General features: G+C 42.2%; 1 protein-coding gene across 1 annotated transcript in view; it reads right to left on the minus strand.

Moving 5' to 3' along the window:
• LOC126109461 (CUGBP Elav-like family member 4) overlaps positions 1-20,291 on the minus strand; it is a 202,655-nt gene that overhangs the window by 89,998 nt on the left and 92,366 nt on the right. The gene's annotated exons all lie outside the window — the stretch shown is intronic.

Here is a 20,291-nt window from a genome sequence, read left to right on the forward strand (position 1 = left end):
TGGCTCACAACATACAAACTCGAAACTTCCCAGCGAATTAAAATCATGTGCCAGAGTGGGACTTGAACCTGGGACCCTTATCCTTTTGCGGGCAAGGTACTGGCGGAAGTAAAGCCATGAGGACAGGTCAAGACTCGTGCTTGTGCTTGGGTAGAGCATGTGCCCGTGAAAAGTAAAGGTCCTGGGTCTGAATTCCAGTCCAGCACACACATTTAATCTGGGAGGAAGTTTCATATCAGTGCACACTCCACTGTAGTGTGAAAATTTATTCTGAAAACAATCACCCAGCTGTGGCTAACCCACATCTCTGTAATACCCTTTCTTCCAGAAGTTGCTAGTGCTGCAAGTTTCACAAGAGAACTTCTGTGAAGTTTGGAAGGTAGGAGATGAGGTACTGGTGGAAGTAGAGCTGTGAGGACTGATCACAAGTGATGCCCAGTTAGCTCAGTTGGTGGAGCACTTGTCTGCAAAAGGAAAAGGACCTGGGCTCAAGTACTGGTCTGGCACACAGTTTTAACCTGCCAAGAAGTTTCATATCAGTGCACACTCCACTGCAGAGGGAAAATTCATTCAGGAGAATATGATGTCATTGTCTTTTTGCAACTATGTCCATGCTCTGCAAACCACTGTGAATGCATGCCAGATGGTTCTTCCCAATGTAACCCTTATTAGAGTTTCTTCCCAGTCCATTCACGTATGGAGTGCAGGAAGAACAATTGCTTAAATGGCTCTGTGAGTTCTGTAATTAGTCTAATCTTGTCTTTGTGATCCCTATGGGGCCACTACATAGGAGATAGTGTATATTCTGAGAGTCCTTATTTAAAGCCAGTTCTTGAAACTTTGTAAGTAGGCTTTGTTGGGATAACTTCAAGTGCCTACCAGTTCAGTTTCTTCAGCATCTCTTTGTAATGCTCTTCCATGGGTCAAACACTTGTGACCATTTGTGCTGCTCTTTTTTTTTAATTGTAGACATTCAGTATCTGCTGGTAGTCCTACTCTGTATGGTCCCAAACACTTGTGTAATATTTTAGGCTGTATCGAACAAGTAGTTTGTAAGCAATCTCCTTTGTATCAAAGAACCTAAATTGTCACCTGCTTTACCTGTGACTGAGGCTAGGTGACTGATATTCCTACACATTGTTACACATGAGTTGACCAATTCCAGTTCTGATTCATTCATGTTGTAGCCATGCAAAACTGCACTTTTTTGTTTGTGCAGCTTTACACTTCTGAATGTTTAAAGAGAGTTGTCACTCTTTGTACCACTTTGAAACCTTATCAAGATCTGAGTGAATACCAGTGCAGTTTCTTTCAGGAGTACTTGATTATAGATGACTGCATCATCTGCAAAACGTCGTAGGTTACTGTTAATATTGTCTGCAAGATCATCCATATACAACATGAATAATAAGGGTCCCAACACACTTTTCTAGGCACACCTGAAGATACTTCTACGTTGGTCGAAGACTTTTCATCCCACATTCTTGTCGTCTTTCTTGGCGGGTTGAACTAATATAAATCTCTCGGGTTTTGAGCTGAGTGACTTTGTCAACATGGCGACATTTCGAAGAGTGTCATTCCCATCATCTTGTGGCGAAGTGGTATAGTGTGATAGTACTGACACTCACTGAAACATACTGCCTCCCTCAGCTGGAAACCTGGGAGCTTTATATTGACTCATAAAATGTTTAGGTTCGAATGTGACTGGATTTAAGAAATGCATACTTTGAGAATTCTTGTAGCTTCCTCTTTACTACATAGCACAGTACTGCAGTCTTTGCACATCTTAGGTCTGGGGAAGTTCTTCGTAATCAGCCATATGTAATCATACGCATTTCCAACAAATTTTTGTTTTTGGAGAGGCAAATCTCATTAAAAGGTGTTGAGAGGACTGCAGGAACCTCTTAACTATCCCAATCGCATAATAAAAAGAATAAAGATGTAGGACGAACGAAGCCACAAGTACATCTCAAAACTTCAGGAAAGACGCTGAAGGAGGAGAAAAATAATTTATTTGTACAGTGCTTGGATAAAAATGTGGAAACACCAAAACCATAACATGTTACCTACCATGCTTAATATGGCGCAGAAAATCTTTTGGCATTCGAAACAAGTTCCAGTCACTTCAGAGTGGATAAATACTGGTTGTTTAAGCTTTTCAAGGACATCTTATACCTCCTGCAAAATAGTGGCAAATTCAAGCAATGATGTTGGAGGTCGATAGCAATCACGCACAGTGTGTCTAAAGTAGACCACAAAGGCTCAATAAAATTGAGATCTGGTGACTACGGTAGCCATGGGGGATGCAACATCTCGCCTTTTTGCTCACAAAAGCATTCCTGGACGATGCGAGCTGTGTGTGCAGGGTCCCTGTCGTTTTGGAACACAGTGTTACCATTTGGAATCAAACATTATACAACGGAGTGTACCTGATCGGCCAAAATAGTCATATAATCCTTGGCAGCAAAATGACCTCGCAGACTACCCATGAGGCCCATGGAATACCACCATATGGCTGCCAAAATCATCACTGAACTCCCGAACCCTGTCCATTTTTCAATAGGACGTAAACTCGGCCAGAAGTTGGAAACAGTTTGCAAGAAGACTCATCTGACGTAATGACTTTGCTCCATTGCTCCATAGTCTAGGTTTTATGGCTTTGGCACCATGTTTCCCTGGTGTGGGCATCTGCATCTGTGATGACTGGTTTTGGAATTCGAGCTTGCCCCGCAATCCATTCTTATGGAGCTCCCTCCAACATAATGCATTGACTACTACACAGGACACTGTTCTCATCGTGACTGACAGTTTCAACACATTGAGGACATAGCAGAGATGCCATTTGTGGCCAAATGCAACAGCACCACATGTAGGCTCGGCTAGATCTGCATTTAGTTTTAAGACTGTATTTCTCGCGGTTTTTCCATGTTTTTGTTCAACCCTTCTACGTGTTTATGCATAGACTTCAGATCTTGACTGTACCTCATTTACTGTGCAGTGGCTGTTCACGACGGAGTCCCAAACCACTGCTGTTGTCCTTTTTCTTGCCGCGCCATCTGCGCAGTTATTTTGTAAACACGCTTCGCTGATCGTTGGGGCTCAGTTCGCAGTGAGTTTCATCACTGAAGGCAGTTCTACTCCAGTCAATGAGATTCCAGACCAGAGACATGTACAGAGACGCCCCCGATAGGAGTGGGATACCAAGTTGACTGTCACCTCCCGTATGGCCTGACAACCAGAAGTGATGATCTGGGTGCCATTTCTTTTCATAGCAGGACCCATTTAGTTGTCATCCGCGATGCACGTACAGCATAGTGGTACAGCGACGATATTCTATGCCCAATTTTGTTCCCTTTGTGGCAAGCCATCCTTGACGTTCATGTCAACAAGATAGTGGCTGCCCACACACGACGAGAGTTTCTTCTCCTTGTCTCTGTGCTTGCCAAATCCCACCTTGGCCGCTGGAGCTTACCCCAGTGGAAACGTTTGGAGCATTATGGACGATCTAACGCTCCAATTACACAGAATTTGCCACGATATCCTTCAGGAGGATATCCAAGAATTATGTCGATGAATGCCAAGACGAATAACTGTTTGCATAAGTGTCAGTGGTGGACCACTATGTTGTTGACTCGCTCAATTTGTGAAGCTCTTTCTCTCCAATAAATCATGTAAATTTTCTGAAATTGTAATAATTTGTTTGTTTGTACATGTACAACACATCTACCGATTTCTGTTCCATTCCGATAATTTCTTCGTGGTGGGTCGTTTTTTGTCTTAGAGTGTATAATGCAGTAAGACGTTAAGAAGAAAATGTTCTACGCCTAACATACAAACAGGTATGCAGTAAAATAAAATAATTGAAGCTCTCCAGTTCTTCCACAGACGACATATATGTTCCCAGGTTGTTATATTTTAATGAACTTTCGTTAGATTTTCATGCGTATGTTTATCTCAATATCAGCCATTCGCTGGACCAGCGTCTTGTTTTCTTTTTCTTCTTTATGCAAAAAGATAAAAAGCCAATGGAAGAAACGCTTTGTCTGTAGCCATTTCCACTGGTGTCAAAATAGTCAACGACACAGTATGCACAAGGCAACTGTGGTATCGAGAGCGGAAGATTTTCGCCGACCACAGTGCCCTCTAGCCGGCGCCGGCGCATTTTGATGACGAGTAGACGACCAAGCATCATTGTTTCTATTTCATAGTAGGCGAGCCACTACAGATTTTGCCTGTGTTAGCTGTGATACATCCGGCTACGCACCTACGTGCTCCTCAGTGCAAAGTTATGTATTCGCGCTATTATTTTGTTATGATATAGTAAAACCACTTTTACTTTAATTGCAGTACCGAGAGTTGGCCTACCCTCTAAATTACAGGAGCAGTCCCACGCGTCGCCTTCCAGGCGGGATACAAAAGCAACAGCTGCTTCAGTAGTGAGATTACATTTGACAAACTTTGTTGGTTCGTCTGTGCTCTTATTTGACAAATCTGTGGGTAGGAAACGGCGAATTTTAGAAACACGTTGATCGTTTACAGAGGCCCTTATTGACAGGAGTTGTTCTCCTGTAACTTGAACGCTCATTGTATGACGTTTGCAGCTGGAAATTTCCGCTGTCCGACTAGTATTCAATAACGCGACCTTCCAATATCTCGATATGTATAAGGGGTAGTCAAATGAAAACCTAACACCTGCAACAACGGGACTGTGGAATGGTCCCATTCAAAAGCAGTCACCATATTTATCGCTTCCCGCGCACAGGGTCCCGGGTTCGATTCCCGGCGGGGTCAGGGATTTTCTCTGCCTCGTGATGACTGGGTGTTGTGTGTTCATCATCATTGACTCGCAAGTCGCCGAAGTGGCGTCAACTAAAAAGGACTTGCAATACGGCGGCCGATTTCATTTCCCACTGGGAGATGAGACGAATTCCTGTTTCGTAGAACAAGATCCCTTCTGACGGATCCGCATCTGCACCCACTCAGGCACTCCATCGTCTGTTGGAAACCAATGTCCATGCATGTCTTTCTTCAGGTGGTCAAATATGTGAAAATCACATGGTGAAAGATCCGAGCTGTGCAGAGGATGTTGCAGTGTTTCTCAACCAAATAGCTGCTTAGCGTTCGTGCGATTGGCAGTGTAGCGGCGGGTGTTATCGTGCAACTGGATGATTTCTTCCGACAGCGTTCCTGGGAGTTTTGATTTCACGGTGCATTGCAGTTTCTGCAAACACAGCACTGTGCATTGATTGTGGTTCCACAGTCAAGGGAATCGATAAGCAGAGTGCCCATGCAGTCGAAGACGAAGATCGTCATGACATTACTGGAACTTGTGTGAACAACTTTGGATTTCTTTGGCGGGGGAGATTTGGGATATTTCCACTGTTGGCTTAGCCGATTGCCTTAGGGTTGTCAGAAACCCATAAAACAGAATCATCCTGCGTCATGATAATGCCCAGCTCCACAATGCCAACCGGACACGGCTACATTTCAGCGATGTTATTTGAAATAGTGCAACTTCTTTGGCGAGCCGAAGAAAAACATGCATCGGTTTCAGTCAGACGATGAAGTGCAAGAGTGGATGCGGTTGTGGATTTATCAGCAGGCGACAGCATTCTATGAAACAGGAATTGACCGTACCATCGGCCAGTGGGATAAATGTCTTAACACATTTGGTGATTACTTTTGAATGGAACCATTCCACGGTCCCCTTGTGTTGACTGTTAGGTTTACATTTGACTGTCCCTCATAGATACACGCTATACGACTAAACCACCGGAACCGAGTCGTCTCAGTAATGGTTGACAATATACACGCTGCATTTCGTGCTTCTGCGTCACACTTATAACATCGAGATAAACTGTACCAGTAGACATATGATACTGTTGTATACATTAAAGTAAAACTGCAGCAAAATGAAGGAAGTCCTAAATAGAATTGACATTTGATTTAGTGACTGGCAGTTGATTCTCAGCACAAATAAATGTGACATATTGTGCATAAATAAGTTCGATTACTAGAGCTAAATTACTCAAAAAAATGAAACATCTGAAAATATCCATCTGGAGCTATCCAATGACGAGCATATTCAAGAATGGGTCGAACGAGTGTTTTGCAAGCTATCTGTTTTGTGCGTGTATTACATTTCCTTGGGATTCTTCCAATGAATTTCAGCTTGATACCTGTTTTACTTAAGACCGGTTCAGCTACTTTGCCTAAGACTAATAAAAGCAGATGCCAAGCTCAAATTAATTGGAAGAATGCCAAGGAATGTAATTCACCCGCAAAAGAGATAGCTTATAAAACACTCGTTTGACCCATACTCGAATGCGCTCATCATTCTATGTTCTCGTCAGATATGATTAATAGAACAGATGAGATATTCCAAAGAAGAACTGCGCGTTTCATCATTCGTCTGTTTAGTGAGTGCGTGTGCGTCACTGTAATTAAACTTCTAAAAAAAAAAAAAAAAAAAAAAAGAGACTATTGCGTACTAGGTGTAGCTCAAAACACAGGGCTATAGATACAGAGACAGTAAGTGTAATGCGTTTAGCTGTCAAGAGAGAAATGTGTGAAGCTTTCAGTGACTACCGTAACAGAGTATTGTCAAATGATATTTCACAAAAACAAAACAAAAAATCTGGTCGTATGTAAGGACTGTTAGCGGCACCAAAGTTAGCTTCCGGTCACTTGCAGATAAGACAGGAACAGAAATCAAGTGTGGCAAAGGAAAAGGACAAATTGCTTGTCTATGTTTTGAAATGTTCCATTACAAAAGAAAACTCAGGAGCATTGCCCCATTTTAATTCTCGTACCACTGGAATAGATATTAGTGTCTGTGGTGTTGAGGAACAGGTAAAATCGTTAAAATTTAGCGGAGATCCATGACCCAATGGAATCCCTATCTGATTCTATATTGAATTTGCATCTAACCTATCACAGATTCCTCGAACAAAAAACTGTGCCCCGTAGTTGGAAGAAAGCATAGATTACACCCGTGTACAAGAAGAGTAGCAGAAGTGATCTACAAAACTGATGTCCGATATGTTGAAATCGATTTATTGTACAGAAAGACCTCCTCCAATGCCACCCAGCATGGATTACGAAAACATCGTTCATGTGAAACCCTACTTGCACTTTTTTCACATGACGTACTGAAGGCCTGGGATTAAGGCAGTCAGGTAGATGCAGAATTTCGCTATTTACGAAAAGCGTTTGCCTCAGTACCATACATACGCTTATTATCAAAAGTACGGTCTTATGGGGTATCAAGTCAAATTTGCGACCAGACTGAGGATATTTTGGTAGGGACGACGCAGCATGTTATCTTGGGTGGAGAATCATTGACAAATGTAGATGTAACTTCGAATGTGTCCCATGGAAGTGTGTTGGCATCCTTGTTATTCATGTTTTATATTGATCATCTTGACTTTTCTCAGATGATGCAGTTATCAGTCGTAAAGTGCTGTCTGATAGAAGCTGCGTAAATATTCAGTCAGATATTGATAAGATTTTAAAGTGGTTCAAAGGCTGACAATTTGCTTTAAATGTTCAAAAATGTTAGCTCGTTCTCTTCACAAAACGAAAAATATGTATTACCCTATGACTATAATATGGAGGAGACACCGCTGGAATCGCTAAACTCATACAAATACCTCGGTGTAACACTTTGTACGGATATGAAATACAATAATCACATAGGCTCTGTTATGGGTAAAGCAGGAGGTGGACTTCGCTCTGTTGGTAGAATACTGGGGAAGGGTAATCAGACTACAAAGGAGATTGGTTGCAAATCATTCGGGCCACCCATTCTCGAATATTACTCCAGTGTGTGGGGATAGGACTAACAGAGGATATCGAACGTATACCGAAAAGGGCAGCACTAGTCGTCACAAGTTTGTACGGCCAATGGTACAGTGTCACAGACGTGCTGAGGAAACTGAACTGGCAGACTCTTGAAGATAGGCATTAACTAACCTAGAGGAAGCCTACTTAGAAAGTATCAAGACCTAGCCTTAAACGGTGACTCTAGAAATACGGTATTCTATAACCCTCTATATATTGTTTCCGAAGGGATCGCGAGGACAAGATTAGATTAACTATGGCACGCACAGGTGGGTCTAAATAATCATTCTTCCCGCGCTCCATACGTGAATGGATCTGGAAGGAACCCTAATAACTGGTACAATGGGATGTACGCTCTGTCATGTACTACACAGTGGTTTGCAGAATGTGGATGCAGATGTAGAGAGAAGTGTAAAAAAAAGGCACGTACCAAAATTACACTATTTATGATGTGTCTGGTGAAGGTGTAGAACACGCATTGTAAATACTAAATACTGGACTGCTGTGCTTGGTTTCTACATCAACAAGGTATAGTCTGGAAAGAATGTGTGTGAGCACAAACTTTCACATATACTATACACTACTACACAATACATCAAGGAAAATGAAAAACTGAACCGTCTAATAAAATTTCACGATGCACAAAAAGCAAATCACCATACAGTCGAATGATCCACCATCATCGCAATAATATCAAGAATAACGGTGATAAAATAGTAATAATTATAATTACAAACAACAATAATAAAAATACTATTAGTCTGTATTTCAGGAAAAGAATCGACGTGAATCAAAGCGTGCCGTCGTTGTACATAACAAAAAAACTCGATACCTTGTTGCACGAACTTTCTTTGCAGCTAAGCTTTAGCCAACATGTTTTTCTTGCACAGAATGTTTGATTCTGATAAGAAGCAATAGGTTTCGAGACTTCTCAGAACCGTTGAAATCGTTAGGACAAGACACTAGATGGATATAAGGCTTGTGCTCCAAACAAAGGTTGTAGCATAACTGCCTGAAACAAGCAGTCTGTATACACTAGCACAAAAGATTTTACGTGGTTCCAGAATAGCAAATCAAGTACAGTTTTAAAAAGGTCAGTTGATGAAATTTGCATGGACATTATTGAATGTCCCTAACTAATTAATTTTCACGATCTTGAATTCAGACCTTGTACGACGATTCCTTCCAGCCATGTCTAAAATTTGACGACAAGCAGAAAGAAGAGGTTGGCAGTGTTAAATTGTTGGTATTACAACTGAATAATAAATTCAGCGAAGAAGAGCAAACTGTAGAACTACTGAAACACCTAAACAAATAATTATTTCTAATGTGGGCACAGGCGATGTACAGGGTGACAGATATTGAACTATATGAAATAAAATCTTCATAACTTCTGAATGCTTTGCATTAGGACGTTCAAACTGCACGGTTGGCCGCGGAACATGATGGGAATCAGTACGCGCATGCTCACGCGTGTTTTTGTTGTCGGCCATTTGCACGTCAAAATGTCATGGTACATTCCTGAGCGTATAGAGCTTGTGAAGGCCTGCTATGCGAGCAATAACAGCTCAGCTGCGGCTCAACTGACGTTTGCGACAGAGTTCAAGCTAAAAACAATCGGTCCAAGTGTGCTAACAATCAAGAATCTGATTCGCAAGTTTGAGAGAACAGGTAGTGTCTGTGATGATAGTGTTGGCGATGTCGGTCGTCCAAAAAAGGCAAAAACGCCTGGGAACATCGAGAAGCCACGCGCTGAGTTTCAAACCAGCTCCAGGAAATCGATCAGACGAGCTGCACAACAGGTGAGAGTCAGTCGGGAGACACTGCAACAAATTGTTGTTGAAGACCAGCGTCTCTCTCCATACAAAGTTCGAACCCATCAGCCATTAAGCCCCGGGACCATGGAACAGCGGTTGGGTTTCGCCAACACTGTTCTCCACAGAATTGACGAACAGGACTTTGGTGTGAATGTGGTATGGTTTAGCGACAAGTCCACTTTCATTTGGATGGGTTCGTCAATAAGCAAAATTGACGCATTTGGGGGATTGGGAATCCGCATTTCGCGATCGAGAAGCCCCTTCGCCCTCAATGGATGACCGTGTGGCGTGCAATGTCCAGTCGCAGAATAATCGGTGCGATATTACTTGATAGCACGGTGACTACCGAACGGTATGTGAAGGTTTTGGAAGGTGATTTCATCCTCATTATCCAAAGCGGCCCTGATTTCGACAAAATGTGGTTCATGCAAGACGGAGCTCGACCCCATCGAAGCAGGAGAGTGTTTGATGTCCTGGATGAGCACTTTGGAGACTGCATTCTAGCTCGGGTGTAACCAGAAGCCATTGACATGGACCTCGATTGGCCGCCGTATTCTCCATATCTGAACACATGCGAGATTCTTTTTTGTGGGGCTATATTAAAGACAAGATGTACAGCAATAACCCCAAAACTATTGCTGAGCTGTAAACAGTCATTGAGGTGGTCACTGACAGCAACGATGTTCCGACACTCCAGGTGGTCATGCAGGATTTCGCTATTCGTCTGCGCCACATCGTCACCAATGATGGCAGGCATATCGAACATGTCATAACCTAAATCCGAATATCTGTAGTGACGTTTACATGTTGAATAAAGTGTGTGCACTCCGTAGTTTGTAATTAATTTAAGTTTTTTTTAAGTAGTTCAATAACTGTCATATTGTAAAAGTAAAACAGCTAGTATATCCTGCTTAGTTTCATTCCGTAATGCCATATGAGATCAGTTTATTAGGGTAAGTTATCAAACCAAGATAATGTCCATAGTCCAAAAATGCGTAATACGAATTGTGTGGTTTGAACTCAAAAGTTTCCAATAAGAGGTCTGTCCAAGGAACTGAAGACACTGTCTCCTGTTTCTGAATATATTTGTTGTTTAATGAAATTTGTGATAAATAATACATATCTTTCTCAGTCCTGCTGTCTTGTTCTTGAAATAGGTATCGAAATAATAATAATTTACAGAAATATTCAAAGTGCCTTACTTTGGTCCAAAAGGTGTCCATTGTTCAGTAACACCCATTTTAAATAACTTGCCAGTAGCCATAAATAGCTAGCACACTGGACTCGCATTCGGGAGGACGACGGTTCAATCCCGTCTCCGGCCATCCTGATTTAGGTTTTCCGTGATTTCCCTAAATCGTTTCAGGCAAATGCCGGGATGGTTCCTTTGAAAGGGCACGGCCGATTTCCTTCCCAATCCTTCCTTCACCCGAGCTTGCGCTCCGTCTCTAAATGACCTCGTTGTCGACGGGACGTTAAACACTAACCACCACCACCACCATAAATAGCTACTAAAAAAGTTGAGTTTAAGATGAGCGTAAGCCTTTCTTGGTGACCAACTCTTTCTATTCCACTGGCGAGTTTCTTACGAGAACCAGTTGATGGATATTTTGTTAATACCATAAAACAACGCGAGTTATGTAAAATGTGACTTCCGTACATCTTGTATGCAGTAATGTGGTTATGGTAAATAAGTGGTATTAACTGTTTTCTGTTTGATTATGCACAGCTACAAGAGCCTAAGAATTATCTAATGCACTTCAGTGTATATACGTTTATATGTTTGTGTCAAGTTTTGGTAGCATATATTAAATGATAATACGTTTCAGAATTTTTGACGTGCTCCATACCCATGAGCACCATTTCGCTTACTATCTGTAGAAGGAACATTAGCATATGATTTTTCTTTGTTAATATGTATTATGTATTCTTGTTCTATGACTTGTTCTACAACCTTAAGGACCTCCGCATACTGGATTTTTGAGACAAAATGTAAATCTATTTAACCAGACACTGGTTTATTTTCTATATAGAACGCATTGGGAAAAAAGGGGGGGGGGGCGTTAGTGAGGGGGGATTGGCATCAGATTACTTTTCTCTTCATCGTTGATGCCTTAGATGGAAGGTAGTGCCATTCAAAAGAACAACAGAATTGATTCGCAGCACTACTGCTGTGTCACTCAAAGGTTGTTTCGGCCTGGCTCTGAACGTAACGGTCGGTTCTAACCCATCAGTCGCACAGATGTAAAAGAATCGCTAAACACGTTTATGTACAAAAATGGGATTTTGACACGAAGGAATATCGCGATGAGCATATTGACACTGAATGCCACCCAATCACGTTGCAGGTACCTGACGCGATAAGAAGAGCAGAAACGAACGGATGATCATTCTAGCGAAGGTGAGGGCCGCAAAAGGGGGGATAGTCTGAAATAAGCGACTGTGACAGTGGTCAGATCAGTATGGCGCAGCACCAGGGAACGAGCATCTCGGAAACAGTGCTGTCAGAAGCATCTGTGGAAGGGTGGGGAAACCACGAAGAGGCGACAAGGTGTGTGACGTCCATACCTCGTCACTGAACATGACGGTCGCAGCTTTGCCCGCTTTATAAAGCACGTTAGATGACCGTCTATAGCAGATATGACGACAAGAACAGTGCTGGTGCAGGCTCACGTTTTCTGGAGCATAGCGTCCGCAAGGGAGAAGGGGGGGGGGAGGGCGAACAAGAGAGGGTACTTGCCCCCTCATGAAATCTGGGGTACAGACTTTCAAATCATTACAGAATCCTCAAATGTTTCTAGAAATAAGTCTCTTCAGTTCTACTAAACTGCAGATTTAGCATTGGTGAGCACGATGGAAAATACTGCGATTTCACCAATTACTACACAGGGTGTCTCAGGAGGAATGGTCAATATTCAGGAATATAAAAGAAAATATCATTAGAAGCCTCTTGGGCTCTAAAATGCATACCTTAAGAGCTGTGAGTACTTTGATACGGTGAAACACATCTCTGCTGCCGAGCAAGCACTTGCAACTCTTAGGTATGTATTTTAGAGCCCACGTTTACTAGACAAGTTTTTCTTGTTTTGGTCTATACTATCTTCTACCAGAATATGGAAACTCAAAACTTACACTTGAAGAGATTTGTTTCACAGTATCGAAGACGAAGAAGTGCTCATAGCTCTTAAAAGTATGCATTTTCCAGCCTTGGTTTACTAGGCTATTTTGCTTCGAATGATCATTCCTGCCGTATCCCTGAGTATTGGCCATTCCTCGTGGGACACTCTGCGTAACTTGGGTTGCCTTTAGGACTGTTCACGAGAAATTGTCTTTTCCGTAGTGTGTCGGCATTGTCAACGCAGTCCCGCAGTCAAGACTGGTATGAACTTCCACTATCGTTTCCTTCTACACCTTACCGAGTTGCAGAAGAGGCTTGATCCAAAAACTTCGGCAAATGGTGCGTGTTGAAGATTACTAGCACACTTCTTCCCTCCTTCACCAGCGTTAACTCAAATGTGGTCGTAGTCTACATAGCCAACATCCGTCAGCAATGCCCGCAGTGACACTTCCGTCTTACAGCTTGGTGAGACTACATACAGTTTTAAACGGAAGAGCGATTGTAGTAAACCCTGAAGAACGTAGTAGGTGTGCTCATATGTAGACCTAAATGCAACAGTTGGAAATGGAAAAGTATTTCTGTACTTTAGAAAGGAGAAAAAAGCGTGAAATTTCAACCCCAGTGGTTTGAATCTTCTCGAATTCTATGGAATGGAACACAGCGAAACACGCAGTCATACAGTTACGAATTTTGCAACCCAGATTGAACAGCTGCACAACATCGTGTCTAACTGGAGAGAAAAGAACCATCTTGCTTCAAACCCATATTGTTAAGTCAGCTGTATCGGGCAATTTGCACGTAGTTTTGGGAACTTCCCTAAGTCCATCTATTTGAATGCTGCCCCTGGCTTACGAAAATAACCTGTAAGTTTCGTAACATATTCTATTCAACTTCAATTATTACAGTCAACATTAAGAAAATAGAAAGCATGAAAACGACCCAGTAAAACCATTAACACGATCCTAAGTAAAGTTTTGTAAGTATATGAAGTAGTATATATTCCGCCAAAGTTGTAGAGAGATTTTTGAAGTTTAGTTTTTGTTTCTCCAATTTTAAGACTTACGTTCCTAGCTTAATTTTCTAGCTCGTTGAATACGTTTGAATTAATCATATGAGCATGTAATTTTGGATCATCAAATATGATGTATTCCATTATAATACAGGGTGTAAATTTTAAGTTGACAAACCAGAATAACTCGAAAAATAAGCTTCACACGAAAAAACGTGTAGAATCCAAAGTTGATTACTTTCGAGGGGGACATCTGCTGGTGCTAAAATTAGCCCGCCACGCCAGCGACCCATTCTTATGAATGTTAATTTCTGTTGTTTTCGACAAACCATGTACAACATCTTACTTGAAAGACGTTTCCTTGACTTTTCAATGTAGTATCCATTTCTTTGTACACCTTTTCGCCACCGTTCTTTAAATCAGAAGAGTGTCTTGCGATTTTTAAGTGTCTCGCGGCTGCCTAAAGACGGCGACACACTGCTTTCTGGATGATCTACGGCGTCGGAGCATCTGCCTCGCAGCTGCTCTTCCACAGAAAAAAAAAAAAACAAAAAATAGTCACAGGGTGCGGACTGAAGGAATTCTGGGAAAGACTTCGTCATTTAAACGTTTAAATTTTCCCACAGTGACACTAGCAGGGTGAGGCCACAGGCAATCGTGCTGCTGTATGATCTTCTCTCCAGGGTGAAAAAAAAAAAAAAAATCAAATTGGATGGATAGGTACAAGGGCTATAAACATTCATGCTAAAGAGAAGTGCGTCCACATGTATCATGCAATCATTACAGAATACTGTTCGCTATGAGACATTTGTAATTATTCGTTGCAGCTTTCGTGAGTATTACTTCAGCTACTGAGAGTCGAACGGAGGTCTATGGACAACATGCATGCAGCAATCACAGGCACCGACCAATGTCGCATAGTATGCGAGAATGTTTCCATGTCGTACTGTAGAGTGTTTGGCTCACAATCTTGGCTTCATACACAAAGGGTAAGTTTTCAAACACCAACAAAGAATAATATGGAAGTACTGGGTTTCGTCCGATTCTGAATAAATCCCTAACGGTACTCTGACCTACTTTCACTTGTTGCGTCCGTCACACACTAGACTACCTCGTGTCTGCATGGTATACTTTCAGTAAGCGTTGCCCCCACAAGGTCCTGAACCGCGAATATCCAAAACGATAATCCCAGTAGGTAGAAGTAGTGGGACGCATGTTGAAGTGTCCGAAATGCGCTTTGGATAGTTGGATTATTGCCAGAAATATCGAAAATGACAAAATACCACTGATGAGATTTCAAGCTGGAACCTTCTATGACCGGACGCTAATAGCTGAGGGAGATTAGAATTTATCGTCAGGGGATGTGAGAAGGACGGGTTAAGTAATGCAGCTGACTAATTCAATTTTAACGCCTCCGCCAAAATTCTAATTTTTCTCCTGATATGTCGAGAGGAGGGGGAGGGTCGTATGAGAATGTATGGGGAAAGAGATGACATTACAAATGAAAGGTGAAGGTTTACAGTTAGGATTTTATTCAGAACCAATAAAAAAAACCATTACTAATGGACGCCATTACTCTAAATCCTCTAAATCAGGGGTAGTCAACATTTTTAACCATTCACTTTTGTATCTTTGTTAGTAGTAAAGTTTTCTAACTGACCACCAGTTCCAAAGTAATGGTGATTTGTAAAGTAGAGAAGTACCTTTACGTAGTGAAATTTGTAAAACAGACTTGCAGCAAGTTAAAGCGTGTAGTAATAAATACATAGCAAATACTTTATGTCAAAATTTTATGAAAATCTAATGAAAACATCTTTAAGCGCCTATTGCCCACCATGAAAGCTGGAATACTCACTAGTGGGCAGTAGGAAACAGCTTGACTACCACTGCTGTAAATAATCGGAACATTTACATTCAGTGAAAAGCATGTCAAGTCATGCCATTTGGGTTGCGAATCAAATCGAAAGCATCCTCTCTCTCTCTCTCTCTCTCTCTCTCTCTCTCTCTCTCCTTCCTCTCCCCCCCCCCTCCTCCCCTCTCTCTCTAGCATCAGTTCTTAGAGTTGCAACAACAGGCCACAACTACTTACACAAACTTGCACGTATATCACAGAGCTATAATTTCTGTCTCTGACATCGCAACGAAAGTAATGTCTTACAACTATACCATTTTTTTTTAAATGAGGAAATATGTTTTTTCAGGCGTACTATGTATGACGTTAGAGTTTGTCAATTTTCTACCACAAAGGAAAAATCACAAACTCTCTGCTCTGTACTTTCCCATCGCCAATACTGGGCTGACAATGGAACGCTAAATTGAGGGCAGGAAGACGTTCTTGACAAACTTTCACGTTGATGACACCTTCGGACTTTTCAAACCTTCTCTAATGACATTATGCTGCATGCCTATCGAATATTATGTGACCGCTTGGAAGCGCAACACGACCGCAAATTTTGTTCTCGCATACAGCGTGTAACCACTAGGAACCGTTCAAAACCATTCAACGAAATTTGAACGTGATCCGAAGCAGCAAAGGGTTCTTGCGCTTTCTCAACCCTCCTATTGTGCGCCTTCCTGTGGCGTGGACATACACCCAGATAAATCGGGAAAGAGTCCCTCTAAGTCTCACCTTCGGCAAAACCCTCGGAGATACCCACCCATATTTATTGGGAATTTTACAAATGAACGTGTACAGAAACAACTTGTAGAGTAGTCCGATGTGTCTGCAGGCAGGCAACTCATTGACAAGCCTGAAAAATCCAGTTATCTGGCTACAGTCGCCTCGGGCTACTTACACGTTGTTTCCGTACACTTGATTTGTAAAATGCACAATAAAAATGGGCCGGTAGCACCGTATGTTTTGCCGAAGTGGGGATCTTAGAGGGATTCTTTGCCGTTGTATTGATGTATGAATCAATGTTGCACCCCCATCCCCGTCTTCCCCAGTGATAATGCTACAGGAGGACGCGAGGGAGGAAAAACAAAACAGCCGTTTGCTGCTTCGGATCACGTTCAGATTTTGTCGAATGGTTTTTAAGAGTTCCCAGCAATTCCATTCTGTATGCTTTTACCGGAGCAAGAATTACATCACGCAACACTCCAAAGGAGACAGATTAGGTTTAATGGAGTTGCAGCCCCGGGGTGTTCTTAGAGTAGGATTGAAACGCCCAAGGGTTGGCAGCAGCGTACAACGTCGTCAAGAACGTCGTCGTGTTGCTTGTCACTCTGCGAACTGGTGTGGTAATAAACGCCCCAACGAAAGACTGGTTCCATTGACGTCCTTCGTGCCACCTTCTCAGGCCTTTTTGTACCGATTCTGAGCGGCGATGTGTTTGTAATGTTTTCCTCTGCGCGATTTCAACACTGGGCGTCTCGGTTCTAACCTCCATCACAGAGGCGTCAAAAGAAGGGATGAAAAGTGGGTAAGAGGAGCTGTGATGATGTTCCTCTCGTGTGCCACGTCAACGGTGGCATTGGACAGAATTGTTGTGGTGAAGTTTGGTGCGAATGTGAAATCGTTAACCCACCTTACACGTCACATGGACTTCTGAGCTGTGGCCTTTTTTTCGCATGTGGCGACACCTTGCTGTCTGAAGTGTCGCCGGGGCCGTAGGTGACGTCACAGGGCGCCAGGGCTTTGCACCATTAGGGAGCAATGTTGTACGCACCTTTGAGCCGAATTTCAAACTTATGCGTGGCAATGAGTGGGAACTACGGGGTTTCTAAAAAGTGAGCTTTTAATTCTTTTGCGCAGTCTACATAAGAGTGTTGTTTGATTCTGGAAAACAATAGGAGAACTAAATTTGTGGGCACATATTCGGCAATAATTTCAATTTGTAATGCTTAGACTGGACCTGCGCAGCGTAATCATAAAGTCCCGATTATCACTTCGAAAAAATCGAGCGGCGACCGTGAATCTTGATGATTATAGTGTTCATCCTATTCACCATTCAATGCCACACATTTTCCCCAAGAATGGATGGTTTGGCGGAGACCTTGGTTGTGCAAGTCAGCATTTTTGGTGCTCTGAAAACTCTGCACCTAGAAAATCACCTCGTCGCCGTTCTGGAACTGCGTGTCACTCAGTGGGTCTTCGTCCGAGGAAAGAGGTGCAAGTCACCGAGTGCCAGGTCAGGAGAATACGGCGGAGAGCAAAATTTAGTAGTCAGGGAAGCAGAATGTATGACTGTGGCGTGTGAAGAATGGACAGGAGCGTTGTCGTCCAGCAAAACCGCCTTCTCGGATAACTATCGACGAAGCTTCGTATTGAAAGCCTCCCGTATCCTCGTCAGGAGAACTGGGTAGCATGACCCTGTGACTTTTTTCCCCTTACGAGCATATTCTGCCAGTCCCACACCTCTCGGCATCAGTTGTCCAATGATAGTTATGCCTTCGCCTTTTCAGGCGCTGGTAAATCCACATCGTGGTGTCTTTTTATCCTGCTGCTCTCCTCCATTGTTTCGTGGTCGTACTGACTGGGAAAAATACGGCAAAGTGTTCAGGTGGGAAGTTAGGTAGTTACGTTTTCCATAGATCATTCGAACGGGTCTTTCATCGAAATGATGTGGTACGAGACAGTTTACGGGACACTTATACAGGATCAGTGTCAACATTAATTACCTTATTATTTTTTAATCCTACTCGTGCTACTGCACTTAAAAACTAGGTGGTGGTTCCTTTTTTTACGGGCTGTCAGTCTTCAATTAGAAATTCGTCCATCGAATACAATAGTAGTCCAGGGGAAATTAGATTTAAAACTTGCTTTGCTGCCAGACAGACATTTTACGGTATTGGGCAAATTATAAAAAAAAAAATTGTTGCTGTGTTTTGAACTACTTTCTGAACCACTGACAGCTCTAATAATGGGTAATAAATGTAATTTTTTTCCACTACTGTTGTAGGTATGGGTCTCACTGTTGTTTTGAAATTGTGGTGGATTATTTGTGACGAATTTTGTTGGCTGATACACGTGTTGTGATCGTGCTGTTAAAATGTCCAACTCCTTGAAGAGTACAATATATGTCAGGAGACGGATTCGTTTGTTTCCAAGACTAACAATTTTAAGAAGAGCAAAAGAAGCCGAACTTACTGCTTGAGAAGCTCACTAACATGCTTCTTCGATTTCAAGTTTATACCAATACGCAAATCCAAAAACTTGGAGCATTCTGCCCTATTTGCTGACCTCCGTTCATGTGCTACGTAAATTGTTGGTATGACTCTTATTTGTTGTACAGAACTGAATACTGTGTGTTTCCTTAAAATTTAGGGATGGACCATTTTCAGAGAACCACTTAATAATTGTTTGTAAAACGACATGAACAATCTCTTTTGTTGCTTTCTCTGGAACTGACCATTACATATTTTTTTGCCCTGAACTGTGCTGCTGCCTGCCGAGTAGTGGTCACGCTAGTTCTTATATACATCATCACTGTTGTCAGGTCTCTAGTCACCTCATCACTGATGTAAGGTAAGTCATCTGTATTATTCTTGGTAGATCACTTAAACGTAGAGTGCTACTTTTTTCAAATATCAATGTTTGAACAACGTCTTTCGGCCCACGAGTGTAGTTCCTTGCTGTATCTTTCAGTCTGATAGTTTCATCTGTGACCCACTGATGCCAGCATGTCGTCCGATCGGGAAAAGTGACCTCCCTCGTCAGGAAAGGACGCCACTTGTCTCAACAGTTCATTTTTAATGTATTTACCGCAAAAGAGTTAGTTACTTCTTTATATTACACATAACAATACAGATTGATTTGTAAATCATTAGCCGGCCGAAGTGGCCGTGCGGTTAAAGGCGCTGCAGTCTGGAACCGCAAGACCGCTACGGTCGCAGGTTCGAATCCTGCCTCGGGCATGGATGTTTGTGATGTCCTTAGGTTAGTTAGGTTTAACTAGTTCTAAGTTCTAGGGGACTAATGACCTCAGCAGTTGAGTCCCATAGTGCTCAGAGCCATTTTTTTTTTTTTGTAAATCATTTTATATACGAAGTTGTCACCACCATTATGTTCCTTTGTGATTATTTTGAATTAATTTATTAATTAATGTTCTTTAAAGCCTTTTCTGTTCTCTTTCGCGTAATACAAGAATCCCATTGAAATCGGTCTGCTGCAGCCTCTAGGTATTGTTTCAGATAGTAAGGCATCAACACACCTAGAATATATGAGCGGAAGTCAGAGCAACGAACAATGGAAAATCCGTCTGCGCCAATGTGATCAAGGTCCGTAGAGCGGACAGTAAGCGTTCTGTGCTATTATTGGCTGACTCTGTGACGTCACTAAGGAACAGGAACAGTGTATAACGTGTGGCCCGCGCATTTATGCGATGTCTTCGTAGTACGTTTTAGTCTCTATCCAAATAATGAAATGTAAATTGCTAATCTGCTATTGCTATAATGTTCGAAATGTTCGAAATGAACAAGCAGTTTCTGAGATGGCTCTCAGAAACGTTTTAACGACTAAACAACTTGTATGGAAGGCTCATCTTCGTTTTACATTAATCAAGCT

Source organism: Schistocerca cancellata, chromosome 12, assembly GCF_023864275.1.
Source record: "Schistocerca cancellata isolate TAMUIC-IGC-003103 chromosome 12, iqSchCanc2.1, whole genome shotgun sequence".
Lineage (NCBI taxonomy): Eukaryota > Metazoa > Arthropoda > Insecta > Orthoptera > Acrididae > Schistocerca > Schistocerca cancellata.